Source organism: Mauremys reevesii, linkage group 9 (assembly GCF_016161935.1).
Source record: "Mauremys reevesii isolate NIE-2019 linkage group 9, ASM1616193v1, whole genome shotgun sequence".
Taxonomy (NCBI): Eukaryota; Metazoa; Chordata; order Testudines; family Geoemydidae; genus Mauremys; species Mauremys reevesii.
In genome coordinates this window covers 53,439,588-53,460,125 of record NC_052631.1, presented here as the reverse complement: position 1 = coordinate 53,460,125, position 20,538 = coordinate 53,439,588, and the positions used below count along the sequence as shown (strand labels likewise).

The window sequence follows — 20,538 nt, the reverse complement described above, 5'->3', positions numbered from 1 at the left end:
GTTAGTATTGTTAAATAGATAGAGTTATGAGAATGTGTTTAGATTTTATGAAATGCGTGTAGGATGCTGCTTGTATTAATCTTACTAATATCTGTATCCCACATTACAAGGTAATATTTAAGTGTTTGCTCTCTAATGATAAAAACGTTTGCTAAGACTATAATCCCCCGTCCCCCCAGTCAGGAGAAAAGCATTACCAGGTGTGAAATACTAGTTTACCACAAAAGATGTCATTTTCTCTCCAAAAAAGGTGGCCTGCAGACACCAGACAAACCACTAGAATATCAGTGGACAAAATACTTGGCTGATTGGTTCCCCCGCACCCATGAAGAGGGTATATACATGAGCCCTCATCCCACCACAGCTTGAACATTGGGGGAAGGGAATACAAATTCCTGACCTGTATTACTATGCTGCCTGGAATTTGGAGAGGGCAATATTTCTAAGCATAAGCAAGGGATCCCCAAGCTGCTTAGCCCTAAACTACATTAAACTTTAGTTAGTTTAATACAGAATTGGCTACAAATTAGAGGATTGGGCCAAAAGAAATCAGATGAGGTTCAACAAGGACAAGTACCGAGTCCTGCACTTAGGACAGAAGAATCCCATGCACTGTTACAGACTAGGGACCGAATGGCTAGGCAGCAGTTCTGCAGAAAAGGACCTAGGGGTTACAGTGGATGAGAAGTTGGATATGAGTCAACAGTGTGCCCTTGTTGTCAAGAAAGCTAATGGCATTTTGGGCTGTATAAGATGGGGCATTGCCAGCAGATCAAGGGACATGATCATTCCCCTCTATTCAGCATTGGCGAGGCCTCATCTGGAGTACTGTGTCCAGTTTTGGGCCCCACACTACAAGGAGGATGTGGAAAAAATGGAAAGAGTCCAGTGGAGGGCAACAAAAAATGATTAGGGGGCTGGAGCACATGACACATGAGGAGAGGCTGAGGGAACTGGGATTGCTTAGTCTGCAGAAGAGAAAATGAGGGGGGATTTGATAGCTGCTTTCAGCTACCTGAAAGGGGGTTCCAAAGAGGATGGATCTAGACTGTTCTCAGTGGTAGCAGATGACAGAACAAGGAGTAATGATCTCAAGTTGCAGTGGAGGAGTTTAGGTTGGATATCAGGAAAGACTTTTTCACTAGCAGGGTGGTGAAGCACTGGAATGGGTTACCTAGGGAGGTGGTGGAATATCCTTCCTTAGAGGTTTTTAAGGTCAGGCTTGACAAAGCCCTGGCTGCAATGATTTAGTTGGGAATTGGTCTTGCTTTGAGCAGGGGGTTGGACTAGATGGCCTCCTGAGGTCCCTTCCAACCCTGATATTCTACGATTCTAAAAGCATTGTCTTTAGTGAGAGATCAAAGATACAAGTGACTCGGGGTAAGCGACTGGTCCTTTGGGACTGGGAGTAACCTGAATATTATTGTGATTTTTCAAATGCAGGCTTGCCTGGGTGGCAAAACAGATGCCCGATGGGACTGTCTATGACTCCACGTTAAGGCTATTATAGTGCTTGAGGAGTTCACACTTGATATTTCATTGGTAAAATCTAATTATAGAACACAACCAGTTTGAGACTTGTGCCCTGGTTTGTAACAGTCTGCCCTGAGGTTAATACCCATGTTCATGAGCCACTCCAGACAGCTTGACAATATAAATTCAAAATTCACTGTAATGCATTTACAGTGTTGTGAATGCAAACAATTTGACCCAGGACATCTCATTTTTTAAAGCACAGTTCAAAACTGTTTAATGAGTGAGGCAAAGGCTCTGTGGAATTAAGCAGAGCTGTGTAAAATTTTAGCCAAAAATGAAGATTTCATAAACTGTTCTCCATTTCACAAAATTGTTTAATTAAAAAACAAATTTCAGAAAAAACAAACATTCCAATTTGACATTTTCAGAACCTAATGTTTTGATTTGACATATCTTCATTTCAAACTTTCCTTTAATTTTATTTAAAAGAATTAAAAACATTTTAAAAGGACTCAATCAAAAATGTTTTGGGAAAACAAAACATTTCATTTGACCTGAACCAATGAAGTTTTATTTTAAATTTTTAATAGTATCATTTCAACCCAAACCAAATTTTGGGGTTTTTTTGGAATTCCCAGCAAACCAAAAAACCCATCATTCTTCCAGCTCAAGTATTTAGAGCATATAATTAGACCATAGTATTGCATATGCACAAGAGGAGAGCGTTAAGATTCCACAGGCAACCTTAAGGTTAGCATTTCCTGTTTGATTCACTTCATAAACCTTTTTTTTTTTAAGGAAATTTCCTACTTTTTTCTTTAAAAAAATCCGTAACATTCACATTATTTGCTAAAGAACATCAAAATGCAGTTTCCCACCCAAGATGCATATTCTGATGCAAGGGATACTGCAGATGCCTGCCTCATGCAATATGTACCTCTAAATCAGGGTTTCCCAAACTTGGTTGGGAAACCCTGATTTATGGTTCCCTGTCATGGAACAGGTCCTCAAGGAATCAATCCTGAGCCACTTAAAGGAGGGGAAAGTGATCAGGAACAGTCAGCATGGATTCACCAAGGGCAAGTCATGCCTGACTAACCTAATTGCCTTCTATGATGAGATAACCGGCTCTGTGGATGAGGGGAAAGCAGTGGATGTGCTATTTCTGGACTTTAGCAAAGCTTTTGATACAGTCTCCCACAGTATTCTTGCCAGCAAGTTAAAGAAGTATGGGCTGGATGAATGGACGGTAAGGTGGATAGAAAACTGGCTAGATGGTCGGGCTCAACGGGTAGTGATCAATGGTTCCATATCTAGTTGGCAGCCGGTATCAAGTGGAGTGCCCCAAGGGTCGGTGCTGGGGCCGGTTTTATTCAATATCTTCATTAACGATCTGGAGGATGGTGTGGACTGCACCCTTAGCAAGTTTGCAGATGACACTAAACTGGGAGGAGTGGTTGATATGCTGGAGAGTAGGGATAGGATACAGAGGGACCTAGACAAATTAGAGGATTGGGCCAAAAGAAATATGATGAGGTTCAACAAGGACAAGTGCAAAGTCCTGCACTTAGGACGGAAGAATCCCATGCACTGCTACAGACTAGGGACCGAATGGCTGGGCAGCAGTTCTGCAGAACTGCTTAGAGGTTTTCCTTAGAGGTTTTTAAGGTCAGGCTTGACAAAGCCCTGGCTGCAATGATTTAGTTGGGTTTGGTCCTGCTTTGAGCAGGGGGTTGGACTAGATGACCTCTTGAGGTCCCTTCCAACCCTGAGATTCTATGATTCTATGGTTCGCGGCTTGTTCAGGGTAAGCCCCTTATGGGCCGCAAGATGCTTTGTTTACCTGAGCATCCGCAGGTACAGCCGCTCGCAGCTCCCAGTGGCTGCAGTTCGCTGTTCCCAGCCAACAGGAGCTGCAGGAAGCAGTGGCCCAGCTTGGTATGCAAGACAAATCAGACTCCTAAAAGGGGTACAGTGGTCTGGAAAGGTTGAGAATAAGGTGCTGTAAGGAGCTCAGTCTGAGGGTTAGAAGTGTGACAGATGTCAATTTGTAGTTCACCATTCTGTATCAGCAACTCTTCTCAGGCCTGACATAATCATTACACCGCAAATACTAGTGTCATGATATTTATTTAAAAGGTGACAGCGTACTCCTGGGGGAATTCTGCACTAAAACACCCCCAAATTTCTGCACCAAAAAAACCCATAAATTTCTGCATATTTTATTTGTCAAAATAATGCAATATAATCACACCAGTTTCACTTATTTTGGTAATTTATTTAAACTACCATACAGGAAAAAAAAAATCACAACAACTGTTCAGCATTTCCTAAATACATGAAAGTTAAGTTACAAACACTAGGTAACCAATACTCTGCATTCCAGTTATAATCCTGGATTTTCATTTAAATTACATTATTTTGATGTTCTATAAAGTAGAATGTTACTTTAAATTACTCAGACTTTTACACGTGAAAGTCAGGGCCGGATGAACCTTTTGCGGGCCTGGCGCCAAACATATTTGAGGGCCCCCATAGGGGCAAAGGAGCATGGCATGGGGAGGTCGTTCCCCAGAGCAAGGGACCAGCCAGGGGCAATGGAGCATAGCATGGTGGGGCCAGCCCCACTCCACCCAGCCCAGTGCCCAGTACAAACCGGCAGTTGCCAGATGCACACTGGCCTGCCCAGCCCTGTGCTGCCAGCGTGCCCCTTCCCCTCGGGGGTGGGCCCATGCCATGCCACGCCACACAGCCCTCGACTCCCTATGCCCATGTCCCCCAGACCTGCTATGCCCAGCAGACCCTCCCCACCCGACCCTCCACCACAAATGCACAGCAGCCTGCACATCACCACCCCTGCCCAGCACCCCCACACACAGCCACACCACTACTGTCCAATTCACTTCCCCACAGCCCACCACCACAACTACACAGCACCTCACTCAGACCCCCCCCACTGCCAAGCATCCCAACACAGACCTCCCCCATCGCCCCCCAAGAGACTCCCCCACTGGCCAGCAGCCCCACACACACCTCCAGAGACCAACTCCCTCACTCCCTGCCCCCTGGCCACACTCACCGGCCCTGTTGGAAGGTGACGGCATCTGCCAGGCTGAGCTGGCAGCACGTCCGGGGCTGGTCCAGAGCCAGGGCGGGGAAACACTCTGGCCTCGCTCGAGAGTGGTGTGATTACCCAGGCCAGAGTCTGCCCCCACCCTGGCCGGACTCCCTCAGGACCCACTTGCCTAGAGATAGAGTGATCATGTGTCCCTGTTTGGCCGGGACAGTTCCCTTTTTAAGCTCTGTCCTGGCCAACCTGACTTCTGTGACAAAAACGGACATTTATCCTGTTTGCTCTTGCCAACTGATCAGTTGGCAAAAGCAAATGAACAAATGCCCAGTTTACCAAAGAAGTCCAGTGCTCCCCCCTAGCAGGGCATGGAAGTGTGTGTGTGGGGGTGGTGGTGACGTGAGGTGTCAGGCAACAGGGCTTGGGGGTCAGCCCCAGCCCAAATGGAGCTGGAGGGGGGGGAGTTAGGAGCTAGCCCCAGCCCCTGGCAGCAGTGTGGGGAGCTGGGGCAAGGGAGGGATCAGCCCCTGTCCTGGCAACAGCATGCAGAGCTCAGGGAGTGGGGTATCAGCCCCAGTGCTCAGCTTCATTTTTGGGGCCCCTCCTTGGGACTCAGCCAAGAAAAAGAACATTCTTTTATCTCCCCGCATCCCTGTTTTTCATTCTTTTTTCCTTCATCCTCCTCCTATAAGTAATAGCAAGTAAATGAAAATAAGGTGAGGTACTCTGATTGTTCTTGTTAGTCTGACTTATTTTTCCACAGACCACTTGAAAATTGCTGGGGTCTCAGCAGACCACTTAATGATCTTTCCAAATATTGTTTGTACCATTAGCTAACTATTGTAAAGCACTTTGGATAAGGGCACTTTATAAAAAAAAATGTAAAAAAAGGTAGATAAATGTTGGGGTGTGGGATCTGGCCAGGAGTTAGGGTGAGGGAGGGGGCTCAGGGTTGGGGCAGGAGGTTGGGGTGTGGAGTGGTTACCTGGTGTGGGGAGCTCCCATTTGGTGCAAGGGGTGCAGGTAGCAATGTGGGGGGGTGTGTGCAGGAGCTCCCATTTAGTGCTGAGGGTGGTGGTGGGGATATGAGGGGAGTGCAGGTGGGGGTGCTCCCAGCCCCCTGCCCTGAGTGACTCACGGCAGGGGAAGTGTGGGGACCCCACCTTTGCTCTGCCCTGCCCCGATTCCACCCCTTCCCCAAGGCCCCGCCCCTGCCTCCTCTCCGCCTCCACCTGAGCACGCTGTGGCCCGCATCTCCCTCTCCCTCGTGCAGCAGGGGAAGCACTGGGAGGGAAGGAGGAGGGGGACGGGCAGGAACACGGCACGCTCAGGGGAAGAGGTGGGAGCTTAGCTGCTGGTTTGGGGGGGGGGGAGGGGAGACAGAGCCTGCCCTGTAGCAGGAGCCCCAGGAGCCAGCAGGACCAAGCTTCTGTCCCCGCAGGAGAGAGCAGTGGGTGGAGAACAGCAGGCCGGGCCGGGGCCCCTTTGGAGCCTGGGCCCAGCGCCATGGCGCCACGGTACTGCTGAAAGTCAGTTTTGCTAATCATTGTCCTGCATTTTTTTTAAATGGATCAGTAAAACAGATCCTTAGCTGTAATCTAACCCTGTCAGGGCTCCCTCCCTACGATGAACTCTGGGGTACAGAGGTGGGGACCTGCATGAAAAATCCCCTAAGCTTATTTCTACCATCTTAGGTTAAAAACTACCCCAAGGCACAAATTCTTCTGGACGGTATCGCTGCCACCACCAAGTGAGTTAGACAAAGATTCAGGAAAAGGGCCACTTGGAGCTCCTGTTTCCCCAAAATATCCCCAAAGTCCCTTCACCCCCTTTCCTGGGGAGACTTGAGAATAATATACCAAACAAATAGGTAAACAAGGTGAGCACAGACCAGACCCTTGGGTTTTTAGGACACTAAAAACCAATCAGGTTTTTAAAAACAGAACTTTATTATAAAGAAAAAAAGTAAAAGAAGCACCTCTGTAAAATCAGGATGTAAGGTAATTTTACAGGGTAATAAGATTTAAAACAGAGGATTCCCCTCTAGGCAAAACATGTTACCTACCTTTTCATAACTGTTGTTCTTCGAGATGTGTTGTTCACGTACATTCCACATTAGGTGTGCGCACGCTGCGTGCACAGATGTCAGAAACTTTTCCCCTTAACGGCTCCCATCGGGTCGGCAGGGGAGCCCCCTAAAGTGGCACCTCCATGCCGGTGCATATATTCCCTTGCCAACCCGACCCCCCCCCCCTCAGCTCCTTCTTGCCAGTGACACCGACAGAGGGAAAGGAGGGTGAGAAGTGTAATGGACGTGAACACCACATCTCGAAGAACAGTTATGAAAAGGTAGGTAACCATCTTTTCTTCGAGTGCTTGTTCACATCCATTCCACATTAGGTGACTCACAATCATAGGAGGAGGGTAAGAGTCATGGAACAATTGATTGGAAAACAGCCCTGCCGACTGACACGTCATCTCTGGCCTGCTGATTGACCGCGTAGTGGGCTGTGAACGTGTGCACCGAGGACTAGGTGGCTGCTTTACAGATCTCCTGGATCAGGACCTGCGCCAGGAAAGCTGTTGAAGATGCCTGCGCCCTGGTCGAGTGGGCCGTGATCGCCGGGGCGGGAACCTTGGTGAGCTCGTAGCACGCGCAAATGCAGTGCACAATCCTTTACAATATATGCTGCGCCGAGACCGGAAGACCTTTCATTCTGTCGGCTATAGCGACAAACAACTGTGTCGACTTGCGGAAAGGCCTAGTCCACTCCAAATGGAATGTCAGGGCCCTTTGGACAGCCAGAGTGTGCAGGCTACGGTGACTCAGGTCCGTGTGTGGTTTAGGAAAGAACACTGGCAAACAAATGTCCTGGCCCGTATGAATTGCATGACTACCTTAGGGAGGAATTTAGGGTGCAGCTTGAGTTGCACCTTGTCCTTATAAAAGACTGTATAAGGCAGTTCCAAGGTGAGGGCCCTCAATTCGGACACCCTCCTTGCGGACGTAATGGCCACCACGAACACCGCCTTCCAGGAGAGGTGGAGGAGAGAGCAAGAGGTGAGGGGCTCGAACGGAGGGCCCATGAGCTTGGCGAGTACCAGATTTAGGTTCCAGGGTGGGACCAGTGGAAGCAAATAAGGGAACACCCTCTCAAGTCCCTTGAGGAACCACACCACCATGGGGTTAAAAAACACCAAACACCCCGATTCCCCCACGTGGAGGCCTGTTCTAGGATCTCCTCCAGCCCTTCATCGGCCCTCAAACCACTTAGCTCAGGGCTCGACGGGCCCTGCAGCACCGGAGAGGTCAAGCAGTGTCAGGGCCTGTCCTGCTGCCTCAGTGCGGCAGGCTTACAGTGCCCCACCAGCGCCAGATCATGGACTGATGCCGACGCCCAAGCCAGACGGTCCAAGGCTGACGGTTGCAGCGCGGACTCCATGAGCAGCTGCTTTAGGCAACAGTCCCTTTCTTTCTTAGTCCAGGGCTTGAAAGCCGTACAGATCTTGCAGTGCCCAGTCTGGTACGATTCCCCCCAACAACGGAGACACGAGTTGTGGGGATCACTAACCAGCATAGGCTTGCGGCACGTGGCACAAGCCTTAAACCTCTGGGTCTGTAGCATGCCCCACAGCCCAGGACTGGGGCTGGAAGCAACTTCCAGACACCTCTAACAAAGGAGGCTTAACTATCTAACAACTAAGAAGTGCTAACTACTGAAAACTGCTAGCTACTGGTAACTGCTACAACTGTGCTAAGGGATCCCTCGCAAGCGAGAGAGTGTTATTCCAACACCGCCATGGACAGTAAGACAGAACTGAAGGGGTGTTGGGTCAGTAGGGGTATATATGCACCAGCATGGAGGCGTCACTCTAGGGGGCTCCCCTGCCGATCCAACAGGAGCCACTAAGGGAAAAAGTTTCCAATGTCCGCGCACACGGCGCGCGCACACCTAATGTGGAATGGATGTGAAAAAGCACTTGAAGAACAATTCAAAGTTACAAAAAACAGGAATAAACCTCCCTCTTAGCATAGGGAAAATTCACAAGCTAAAACAAAAAGATAAGCTAATGCATTTCCTTGCTATTACTTAAATTTTTTTTAATCTTGGACACTTATTTCAGGTAGGGTTTTAGGAGATGTTTTTTCCTACCCTGGTCCCTCTCTGTCCCGGAGAGAACACCAAAGAGAGCACAAACACCCCCCAGATTTTAAAGTATCTTCTTCCCTTATTGGTCCTTTTGGTCAAGTGCCAACCAGGTTATTTGAGCTTCTTAACCCCTTACAGGTAAAGGAGGGATTTTATGCTACCCTTAGCTGTATGTATATGACAAACCCCATTATGCCTCTCTGGCACAGGAAAAATAGTGGGAGAGCACAGACCTTCCTAGCTGAGGATTCCATTACTTCTCATTTACAATAAGACTCCTTTACACCACTCTGGCAAGGTAAAGCAGCCTTAATTGACTAAGAATGGGAACAATTAACAATGGGAACATTCGCTGCCTGCCTACTTAGGGTATGGCAACACTTGCAGCTGTACAGCGCTGGGAGTTAAACCTGTCTTCGTACAGCTGTGTAGGGAAAGCGCAGCAGTGTGGCCACACTGACAGCTACCAGCACTGCAGCGTGGCCACATTTGCAGCACTGTTGGGAGTGGTGCATTATGGGCAGCTATCCCACAGAGCACCTCTTCCCATTCTGGCGCCATGAGTTGTGGGAAGGGGGCGGAGCATTCTGGTTCCTGTCCCAACGCCCCGTGATGTATCGCTTCACATCTCATCAATCCCTGTGTTTCTGTCCACATTTGGCACCATCTTTCCACGGTTTCTGTGCAGCACGTGGTCTGCGGGAAACTGCTGACGAGTCTCGCCAGCACATCACATTTGGCAGTTGAGCTATTCCTTAAGATCCAAAGTGACAGTGAGGAGTCCGACAATGAAAGCGAGTCGCATAATGCGTACGACACGAAATTGCTTGTGGCATTCACGGACATGCTCAGCACTGTGGAACGCTGCTTTTGGGCTCAGGAAACAAGCACTGAGTGGTGGGATCACATCATCATGCAAGTCCGGGATGATGAGCAGTGGCTACAGAACTTTCGGATGAGAAAAGCCACTTTCATGGGACTGTGTGAGGAGCTCGCCCCCACCCTGCGGTGCAAGGACATGAGATTGAGAGCTGCCCTGACAGTGGAGAAGCAGGTGGCTATTGCAATCTGAAAGCTGGCAACTCCAGACAGCTACTGATCGGTCGGGAACCAGTTTGGAGTGGGAAAGTCGACCGTTGGAATCGTGTTGACGCAAGTTTGCAGGGCCATTAATCGCATCCTGCTAAGAAGAACCGTGACTCTGGGGAACGTGCAGGACATTGTGGATGGCTTTGCACAAATGGGTTTCCCTAACTGTGGAGGGACGATAGATGGGATGCATATTCCTATTCTGGCACCACTCCACCTAGCATCCGAGTACGTTAATCGGAAGGGGTATTTCTCTATGGTTCTCCAGGTGCTTGTGGATCACCGTGGGCGTTTCGTTGACATTAACGCAGGCTGGCCTGGAAAGCTGCATGATGCACGCATCTTTCGGAACACTGGCTTCTTCAGGAAGATGCAGGCCAGGACTTTTTTCCCCCAGAACGGAAGATCACACTAGGGGACGTCAAAATACCAATTGTGATCCTTGGAGACCCCGCTTACCCGTTAATGCCATGGCTCATGAAACCGTACACAGGGAGCCTTGACAGCAGCAAGGAACGGTTCAACGACAGGCTGAGCTGGTGCCGAATGGCTCTGGAGTGTGCTTTTGGCCGTTTAAAGGGCCGCTGGCGATCTCTGTATGGCAAGCTGGACTTGGGGGAAAGCAGCATCCCCGCGGTTATATCCGGTGCAGTACCCTCCATAATATTTGGGAAGGGAAGGGTGAAAGATTCAGTCAGGCATGGACCTCCGAGGTTCAACACCTGGAGGCTGACTTTGCACAGCCAGAAAGCAGGGCTACTAGAGAGGCCCAGCACAGGGCTGCAAGGATTAAGGATGCCTTGAGGGAGGAATTTGAGGCTGAAAACCAACAGTAACGTTTGGTGCCTTGCACAGGAGTGAAGTGCAGTGGTTACAATATTAGTAGGAAGCTATGTTTGCTAAGCTGATTTGCAGTGCCTGTTTCTTTCCTGAGCTAAGGTATCTAAACTTTATGCAATAATAAAGACTCTTTTCAAAGCCAAAAATTCATTTATTGAAAAGAAAATTACTTTATTAAAAGAAACAACTTTTTGGGAATCTGAAAGGGCAAGGGGGTGGGGTGGGTAACTGTACAATCACAGATTTGCATATGTCCTGTCTGGAGTGCTGTGCAATGACTGCTGCACTTCAGGATGGCTATACTGCATGGTGACGGGGGTTGAGTGCAGAGGGTAAGGGTGGCAGTTCTCAGGGCTGGTTGGTGAACATACAGGTGTTGGAGGCAGCTGGTGGTGGTAAGAACCCGGATCTTGGGGAAGCGGGGTTGGAGCTGACATAGGGGCACAAGGGAAAGAGCTTTGGGACAAGGGTGGCGGGGGGGGAGGCGGTGGCGGTAGTGCTCCGCCTGCATGGCTACAAGCGCCTGGAAAGAGTCCACTTGGCGCTCCAGGATGCTTATCAGCCGCTCCGCGCATTGCTTCCTTTGCGCTGCGTTTTCCTTGCGGATCCTGCTTTCCCTCTCCTTCCACTCCTGCGCTTTTTGATTCTCTGTGAGATTGGTGCATCGCTTATTGCAGCATGTCCTTTTTGCTTTTTCGTGGCCTCTTCCGGAGGTTTTGTAGTCTCTCAGCCGATAACACGGACAGCTGAGATCTCAAGGTTGCATCTGTAAAGGCAAAATGCAACACTTAACAGAGGCAGCATTGTTTATACCAGACAGAGTAATTCCCCCGCACTGAAGCAGGGCACATTAACAGTCTTCACAATAGCATAATTTTCCCATCCCAAAGTGAGCGCACATAACCCACGGGAGCCCTAAAATGGTGAGTAAGGGGGACTGATTGTTTCAGGGCTGTACTGGGGTTTCTGTGCGTTGGGGAAAGCAAACTGCTGCAGGGGGCACCAACAATGAACACTATCCCAACAGTTTCCACAGGAGTTTATCCTGGAAGATATCTCGCTGCTGCGGGTCACCTGGGAAGCATAGGAAGGTCTTCTACTGCAATGCGGATTCCGCCCTGGCCCCTATGCAGCTTGCCTGTGTGCAGCAATGGTCCCCCCCACCCCTCGTGGCACAGTGGCGCGGACGTGTTAGCCTGACTGGGACAAGGACCACAGTGGCTCTCCCAATAAACCTGCGCAAGTGCATTGCCCACGCTCTAGATGAGACTTTTAAGAGATTACCGAGGCCGATTACTGCGACGTGACAGACCATATCACTGTGCTATTCCGCATCTAGGCATGCATGCATGCAGCCCTAACCCTCCCTCCTCTCCCGAAAAATTTCCATCCTGAAAATAAAAGCCGCTTACCGGCTGCTGCGACTGGCTACCTTCCTTCTGGCTTGAAGAGAGCTCCTGACTGCATGCCTCCAGAGACTCCGGGGTGTCTCCCCCAGTACCCTCATTCTCGCTTTCCTCCTCCTCCCCCCCCTCTGAAGTGTCCATGGTGGTCCTCGGAGTGGAGGTGGGGTCACCCCCAAGTATCGTGTCCAGCTCTTTGTAGAAACAGCAGGTCATGGGGGCAGCACCAGAGCAGTGGTTTCCCTTGCGGGCTTTGCAGTAGGCACTCCGCAGCTCCTTCACTTTAGCCCTGCACTGCAGCACGTCCCGGTCATGGCCTCTTTCCATCATGGCCCTTGATACCTGTCCAAAGGTATCGTAATTCCTATGGCTGGAGCGCAGCTGGGACTGCACAGCTTCTTCCCCCCAAACACTGATGAGGTCCAGCAACTCGCCATTGCTCCATGCTGAGGCTCGTGGAGGCATCGTCACCTGGAAAGGTTCACTGATTGCACTCCACACCTGGCTGAGCAAACAGGAAAGGGGATTTTTCAAATTCCCGGGGAATTTAAAGGGCGGGTCTGACGGTTGGTCACCTGAGGCCAGGACAGTAGAGTTCGAACTGATGAGCAGAGTGGCTAGAAGAGGCATTCTGGGATACTGCTGAATACTTCTGGAGGCCAATAACAGCGCTTTTGGTGGCCACACTGGCGGGGCAGCGCTGCATCAGCAGCACTATAGTCTTTATTCCTCTTGCAGAAGTGGAGTACAACCAGCGCTGTAGCCAGGGAGATACAGCGCTGTATGTGCCATGCCAGTGTGGACGGTGAGTGAGTTGCAGTGCTGTAAAGCCACCACCAGCGCGGCAACTCTCAAGTGTAGCCAAGCCCTTAGTTGTTACATTTCTGCTCTGCCTCAGGGACAGAGCCTGCTTCACACAACCAAGTCCGGGGTGCAGCAACAGCAAGCGTGAGAAAGAGAGGCTGAGTCTCTCATTCGTTCGCATGCAGGCACATGCCCAGTCCCCACCCCCTTAACGTCTCTCCACCAATGCGCACATGCATGCCCAGCCTCCCTCTTCCCCGGTGATCTGCTCTCTGCTGCCGGCTGCTCCCAACAGACACACCCAGGCTGACACGGAAGGGGCGTGTGTTCCCCACAGATTTCTTTGCTCCCCCATTTTTAAGTGGAGGAGCCAAGTAATCTGTGGAAGATATGAATTCTGTACCCCTGTGGGGGCGCAGAATTCCCCCAGGAGTAATAGTGTATTGTTTGAAATCTAATATCACACTGGTCATTAGTGTTATTGTGACATGGTCATAACTCTGTAGGTGAAATTACGGCTACCCTCTGATATTATGTCCCGGAGACTGTACACAGACAAAAGGTGACAAAACAGGTTTCTTTGATATCAAGGGGAAAGAAAACATTAGCAAATGCACAGGGCAGGAAAGATGACTGATCTGCTCCCTCTGGGTCAGTCAGTGTTTAAAGCTCCTGCAGTTTTGTAAAAGGGGAGATTTGATCCCAAGCACCGTTGTGTTCCCACCCTACATTCTACTGTAATAATCTTGGTATAAAATATACTTTGTGAGGTATCATTTGGAAGCTAAGAAGTCAGATTCTTACATGATGTATGTATGTGATATGTATTAAGAGTTATGGATGCATGCTGGGATTAAAGTGTGTTTAAACCAGGCATATTAGGGGGAGTTGGTAAACAGATCTTCCCTAGACAAAGGAATGTGTATTTGCTTCTCTGACCAGCCCAATCATCACGCAGAGACAATGAAGGTCCATTTTTACATATCAGGCAAACGAAGCTATGAAACAAGTAGGGGAGGAGACTGCATAGCATCTACACCCAGCGGGAGAGAGGACTTGGTTTGTATTTTACTTTTCAAGGCTACATTGCAAGGGTTTACTGTTCCATAAAGACAAGGGAGCTGAACCTATGATAAGCAACTGAACCAACTGACTGTATACAATATAACTGTATTATAAAGGTGTACAGATTAAGGTCTTTTCTGAAAGTTAATACACACTGGTGATTAATATAATTGTGAAATATATTTTTTGTACATAGTGTTAATAATATAGATATTTAATGATATTATGCTTTAAAGTCTGTGGCCAAACAGGAAGAAACAGGTTCTATCCCAGACAGGAGAGAAGGCAACTGTCTACCTGTCTCCAATCCAATTAAGCAAGGTGTGATCAAAAGCAATAGAAGCCCAAAAATCAGAAATCAGCAGAGAGGTGGGAAAGCCCACAAGAAGGGAAAAACAGCATGAGGTCATTCTGCCAGTTGAAACAAAGAGCAGGTCTACACTAGAAGAGTTATAGCACCGGCAGTTACAGCACCGCTCAGCAAGCACTGAAGGGAAACCGCTGTTGTGTGTTCACTATCAGCTGCCTGCACAATAGCGTGTTCACACTTGCGGCACTTGCAGTGGTATTCGGAACAGTGCACTCTGGGCAGCTATCCCACAGAGCACCTCTTTCTCTTCTGCTGCTAGGACTTGTGGGAAGACAGAGGGGGTCGTGGGGCATCCTGGGTCCTGTCCCAATGACCAGTGATGCATTGCTTCGCATCCCAGCAATCACTGTGCTTCCATCCGCATTTGGCACCATCTTTCAATGGTTTGTATACTGCGCACCCTGACTCTCCGGGCTGCAGAAATGGATCCCAAACTGTTGACCAGTATGCTGCTTGCTCTGACCAACACATCAAGAGTGGCAATGGAGTTATTCCTTAAACTACAAAAGGCAAGAGGAGTGCGACATTGATCTCGCCACACGTAGTAGCTACGACATGAGATTGCTTGTGGTATTCACGGAGGTGGTGACCACAGTGGAACACCGCTTTTGGGCTCTGGAAAAAAGCACAGAGTGGTGGGATTACATCATGATGCACATCTGGGATGACGACCAGAGGCTGCAGAACTTTCAGATGAGGAAAGCCACATTTATAGCACTGTGTGATGAGCTCGCCCCAGCCCTGCGGCACAAGGACACAAGAATCAGAGCTGTCCTGCTGTTGGAGAAGCGTGTGGTGATTGCACTGTGGAAGCTGGCTACTCCAGACTGCTACCGATCGGTTGCTAATCAGTTTGGAGTGGGAAAGTCTACCATTGGACTCATATTGACAGAAGTGTGCTGGGCCATCAATTGCATCCTACTCCGAAAGACTGTGACACTGGGCAACGTGTGTGACATTGTGGATGGCTTTGCACAAATGGGCTTCCCTAACTGCAGAGGGGCGATAGATGGGATGCATATTCCAATTCTGGCACCAGACCACCTAGCCACCGAGTCTATTAATCAGAAGGGTTATTTCTCAATGGTTCTCCTGGTGCTTGTGGATCACAGTGGGCGTTTCACAGACATTAACACAGGCTGGTCCGGAAAGGTGCATGACGCACGCGTCTTTCGGAACACTGGCCTGTTCAAGAAGCTGCAAGCAGGGACTTCCTTGCCGGACCATAAGATCACCGTAGGGGAAGCCAAAATGCTCATTGTGCTCCTGGGGGACCCTGCCTACCCCCTTAATGCTGTGGCTTATGAAGCCACATACAGGGCAACTAGACAGCAGTAAGAAGTGGTTCAACGACAGGCTGAGCAAGTGCGGAATGACGGTTGAGTGTGCTTTTGGCCATTTAAAAGCCTGCTGGCACTGCCTCTATGGGAATCTGGATCTGGCCGATTACAATATTCCTATGCTTATAGCCATGTGCTGTACGCTCCATAATATTTGTGAAGGGAAGGGTGAAAGCTTCACTCAGGGCTGGACCACACATGCTCAGTGCCTGGAGGCTGAGTTCGAACATCCAGAGACCAGGGCTATTAGAGGGGCACAGTGCAGGACCATAAGGATCAAAGATGCCTTGAGGCAGCAATTTGAAAGCTGAAAGCCATTAATATTTGTTGATATGCTGAGGAGTGCAGTGCTTGTAATGCTAGAAGGTGATTGGTGCACATGAGGGAATGTGTGGGTTTAATATAATTGTATCTTGTACGGAAGTAAAAAAAGAACTGACAGGGATTTGTAGGGGATCTTAATGCAAGACAGTCTGTGTTAGCAAAAGTCAGGCTAGCTGTAACCCTAATAACGCTAAATTTATAAAAGCAAAAATTGCGTAAAGCAAATAAAAAACTGTATAAAAAGTTGTTTCAACCTTGTGTAAATAATATGTAAATAATATAAAATGTAGACTAGCGTCTAAATAAAAATAAAAAAAATAAAATATCACTGAAGTCTCTGGCAACTAAATACAAGTGAAAACCATCTTGGGAAAAGATCTTTTGCCTAGAAAGACAAAGGAAGCCAGCATCTTGTACTTCTGTGGAAGGTCCTGACTGAGGGAAAGTGAGTTATCGGTGTGAAGAATAATGATTGGTGAGAGAAATCATCCTGAACAAATTCAGTACCTTGCTAGATTAACTTTTAGACCAGTGATACTGAGATCTCAGTGGTTCAGGAGCCAAATAAGCAATCAACATTACCCAAAACAGCACAGTAGTGTGAATTCATTATTTCATTTACTTCAGTACTATACATTCATATTTAAACAGCATGGCAGGTAAAATATTTAGTTTTTAATATATACATATATTATTCTCCCAGGAAAATGACTGACAAAGTATTACTATTTTATCAGCTGCAATTGGCTAACATAGTAAAAGCATCCTGTTGGTTAATTAAATTAAAATCACACCGTGTTTTAATATCATGTGCTGCAAAGAGCTGCAGGAGACGCATTAAAGAGCCACTTTGTGACTCGTGAGCCTCAGTTTGAGTATCTCTGTTACAGACTTATATGCATATTTTCAATATTTTTTTTTCTTGTCACCCTTTCTAACTTTATTCCTTTTACTTGGTATCATTTAACCTATGTCATATTGTTAATTTGTTTTTGTGTTTTTACTGTAAACCAACCCAGTGTTTACATGGAAGAGTGTATTTGCATCAGGTAAGTTAATAAGCTGTGATGCACTTTCACATCCTTAGAGGAACAAACAAATCTTATTCTCTCTCTGAACTGTCCAGGAAAGGGCTGAACATTACATAGCATATGGTTCTGGGAAAATTCAGGACTGGGAGGGTATTGGGGTCACTCTGCAAGACATGATCAAAGCTGGTAGAGACCAGGGAGCATGACTGGTGTGTTGAAGGCAAGCTGCTGGGGTCAGAGTTGCTGGACCATTATACAGTTATACAGACACTCAGTGTATGCTTGTTGCTGACCATGAACATCCCAGACAGGGAGTTACAATAGCAAAGCATGTGAGACACCCAGGGTTACAAGTGCTTTAACCACTCACTTGTCTGAAGTGCATCCTGAACCCCATGATAAGAAGGTTTACATTTTAGTTCAAATCTTTACAGTACACTAGAGAACACTCAGGATGAGGTATGCTTGTGGCTGGAAAGTGACAAACTAGGATTATTTTAAGTTTCTAGAAAGACAGGAGGGATAGAATTTGATACATATTAGTATGAAAGTTACTCCAACAGTACAAGGAAGCATACACGGTAATATTAGTTCGTATCTTTAATTTTTCCCTCTAAAAGACTTGCCTACACAGTTTTAGTTAAACCTGTGCAAAACCAGTAGAAAACCGTATTTGGTTAAATCAACTTTTCTACTGATTTAGTTAAACCAGTGCAAAAACTGAGCATAGACCATTCTTAAGTAGGTGAATGCAGCTTTGTCATTCCAGGCATAACAGATATATGCATCTTATTCCCATACCACATGGAGGTAATGAGATTCCTCTTGATTTTTTTTTTGTTTTTTTGTTGATTCTCACTAAATCCCTGCTGGCTCATTAGGATACTGCACCCAAGTTGAAACCACATGGCACACTGTCACTGCTGTGGAGAAAAACTGGAGACTGGATTAAATTTATGAAATGAACTAAATGAAGCATTGACTAATTCAGATTAGCCCTGATGAGAAATTCTCTTTCAAACCAGATCCCAAAGAAAAACAGCTTAACTAAAATATCTCACTATTATAGGGCACACGCATATTTTAAATATCACAAAGGTAATCACTGGGAAGAATCTGATGGACAGTAGTAGGCCCCCACTTAGAGAAGAAAAAATACAGTGTGATGGTACCTCCCATAAGGCTTTATGGAAATATGCTTAGAATGTGTTTTATGCTACATATGCCATGTAACATCTCAAAGGTTATGATATACTGAATCTATTAATTCTATTTGTATGCATGTATCATTTTTTTATTCGAAGTTATGAATATTGGCTGGGTGCTGGCTTGATTTCTAAATAACCTTAAGTAGAGCATTTGGTCAGTTTCTGGAAAAAGGAATGTTGAAGTTAAGTACCTAATCAAAAGGCACTTAGAGGACAATGGATCTTGGAATGCTCCAATCCACATGAGAAGTCTACTTGAGGATGTTCAAGGTAGCATGTGAACAATGGACCCTACCTGTAAAAACTGTGAGTTATGCACGGACATGTGACTTGCCCAGGTGATTCCTAAACTCGATCTTGGAGCTGGACTTTGCATAGTAGTGAGGAGGGGGTCTCCACCCACAAGAGAAAGTCTATTTAAAACCCTGGGAGACCCCTCCATTTTGTTTTCAACTGGCTAAAGAGAGAGCCTCTCCACCCCCCCAGGATACCTGAAAGAAATTGGAAGAAAGGAGAGTGACTGCAAGGGGTGAGTGTGATTGCTGGACTCAAGCTAAAAGGAGATTAGTCTGGAAAAGGGAGCATTCTGGAACTGGTGAGGATCTTATTTGTATTCAGTTTGATTAGACATAGATTTGTGCATTTTATTTTATTGTGCATGGTGACTTACTTTGTTCTGTCTGTTACTACTTGGAACCACTTAAATCCTACTTTCTGTATTTAATAAAATCACTTTTTACTTATTAATTAACTCAGAGTATGTATTAATACCTAGGGGAGCAAACAACTGTGCATAGCTCTTTATCAGTGTTAGAGGCTGAACAATTGATGAGTTTACCCTGTATAAGCTTTATACAGGGTAAAACGGATTTATTTGGGTTTAGACCCCATTGGAAGTTGGGCATCTGAGTGTTAAAGACAGGAACACTTCTGTTAGCTGCTTTCCGGTAAATCTGCAGCTTTGGGGCAAGTAATTCAGACCCTGGGTCTGTGTTGGAGCAGACGGCAGTGTCTGGCTCAGCAAGACAGGGTGCTGGGGTCCCAAGCTGGCAGGGAAAGCAGAGGTAAAAGTAGTCTTGGCACATCGGGTAGCAGCTCCCAAGAGGGTTTCTGTGATCCAACCCGTCACATACAGATAAGAAAACTAATGAACCTTTCAGCAGCCTGGTGTCTGCTATTCCATTCTAGACATGATGGAAGTATCAAGCAGAAGAGAGGGAAAAACAAAACTGATTAGAAAATTGCTTAAACCAGATTACTACTTTCAAGCCGTACATCAATAGAACACTTTCAAAATGTTCAATGCAGATTGTATGTATGAACTCTCTCTTTAGGATAGAGCTTAAAGACTTCACTGAAGCAGGATGGGGGAATAACTGGAGAACACTACAAATGAGAACTACATGAGATAAAGTAAAATCTGTCTATTTGATAATGTTTGGTGAAGAAAGATATGGAAGAACAGATAGTCCCTGGTAAATACTATAAGATGTGCTGTTTAGGTACCGCAGCCATGTCAAACATAAGTTCCTTTATTGGCTGATTCACAAGCTTAAAAACAAGTCAACTTTATTCACCTAAGAATTTCTCATTTAGATCCTCTTCCAATCAGTTTTTATGTCCCTCATATTAAAAAAATAATTGAAACAGAGTCTCAAAACGTGAAGTAAATTTTTTGAGCCATACCAATCTAATTAATGCAACTGTTTTCTAAACAATGTTGGTTTGAGCAGCATGAGAGTAAAGAAGTTGACTAACTCTGTGAAATGCTGAATTCCTCTTTGGAACAAAATTAGGAGGAGTTTGTCTGTATCACTTTTATAGCAGATAAGACTGGTTAAAAGGAGAAAGCTTCCAGCTTGCTAACATGTCCTGCTGATAAGAAAGCAAATAGAAACAATATTGTCCCCACCAGAATTCAGAAGGAACTCAAGGTTCAAAAGAAACCTGTGGCATCAGACAGATTCCATTGCTTGAAGGGCTGTCAACTTGAAAATCTTTGTAGGAATACTACTTTTAGAAACAGGGCAGAGCTAATAAATTGACATTTGTGAAAACCATTTAAACAAAATTCCAAGATATTCTGAGTTGACAGATTCAATAAATTTGTCATCTCTCTGACACCCCTGCCTGGCTGTGCAAAGACTTCAACTTCGAAAAGGAAATCCATTAGCTCTTAGGAATACCCATGCTCTATATGTGACCATTCAAGTATCAGGATGGTACCAGGAGCTTGCAGGCAGATGATATGAGCTACACTACCACTCTGCTACATTGTTTTAAGAACTGCTGGCCGACCCAATAAAGTAGCAGATTAGGCCTCCTTATTGCACATGGCGAAAGGAAAGATTACAGACCCTGTGAAGT

At 46.8% G+C, this 20,538-nt stretch overlaps 1 protein-coding gene across 2 annotated transcripts in view; it reads right to left on the bottom strand.

Moving 5' to 3' along the window:
- Window positions 1-20,538, bottom strand: part of RYK (receptor like tyrosine kinase) — a 125,007-nt gene that overhangs the window by 85,022 nt on the left and 19,447 nt on the right. The gene's annotated exons all lie outside the window — the stretch shown is intronic.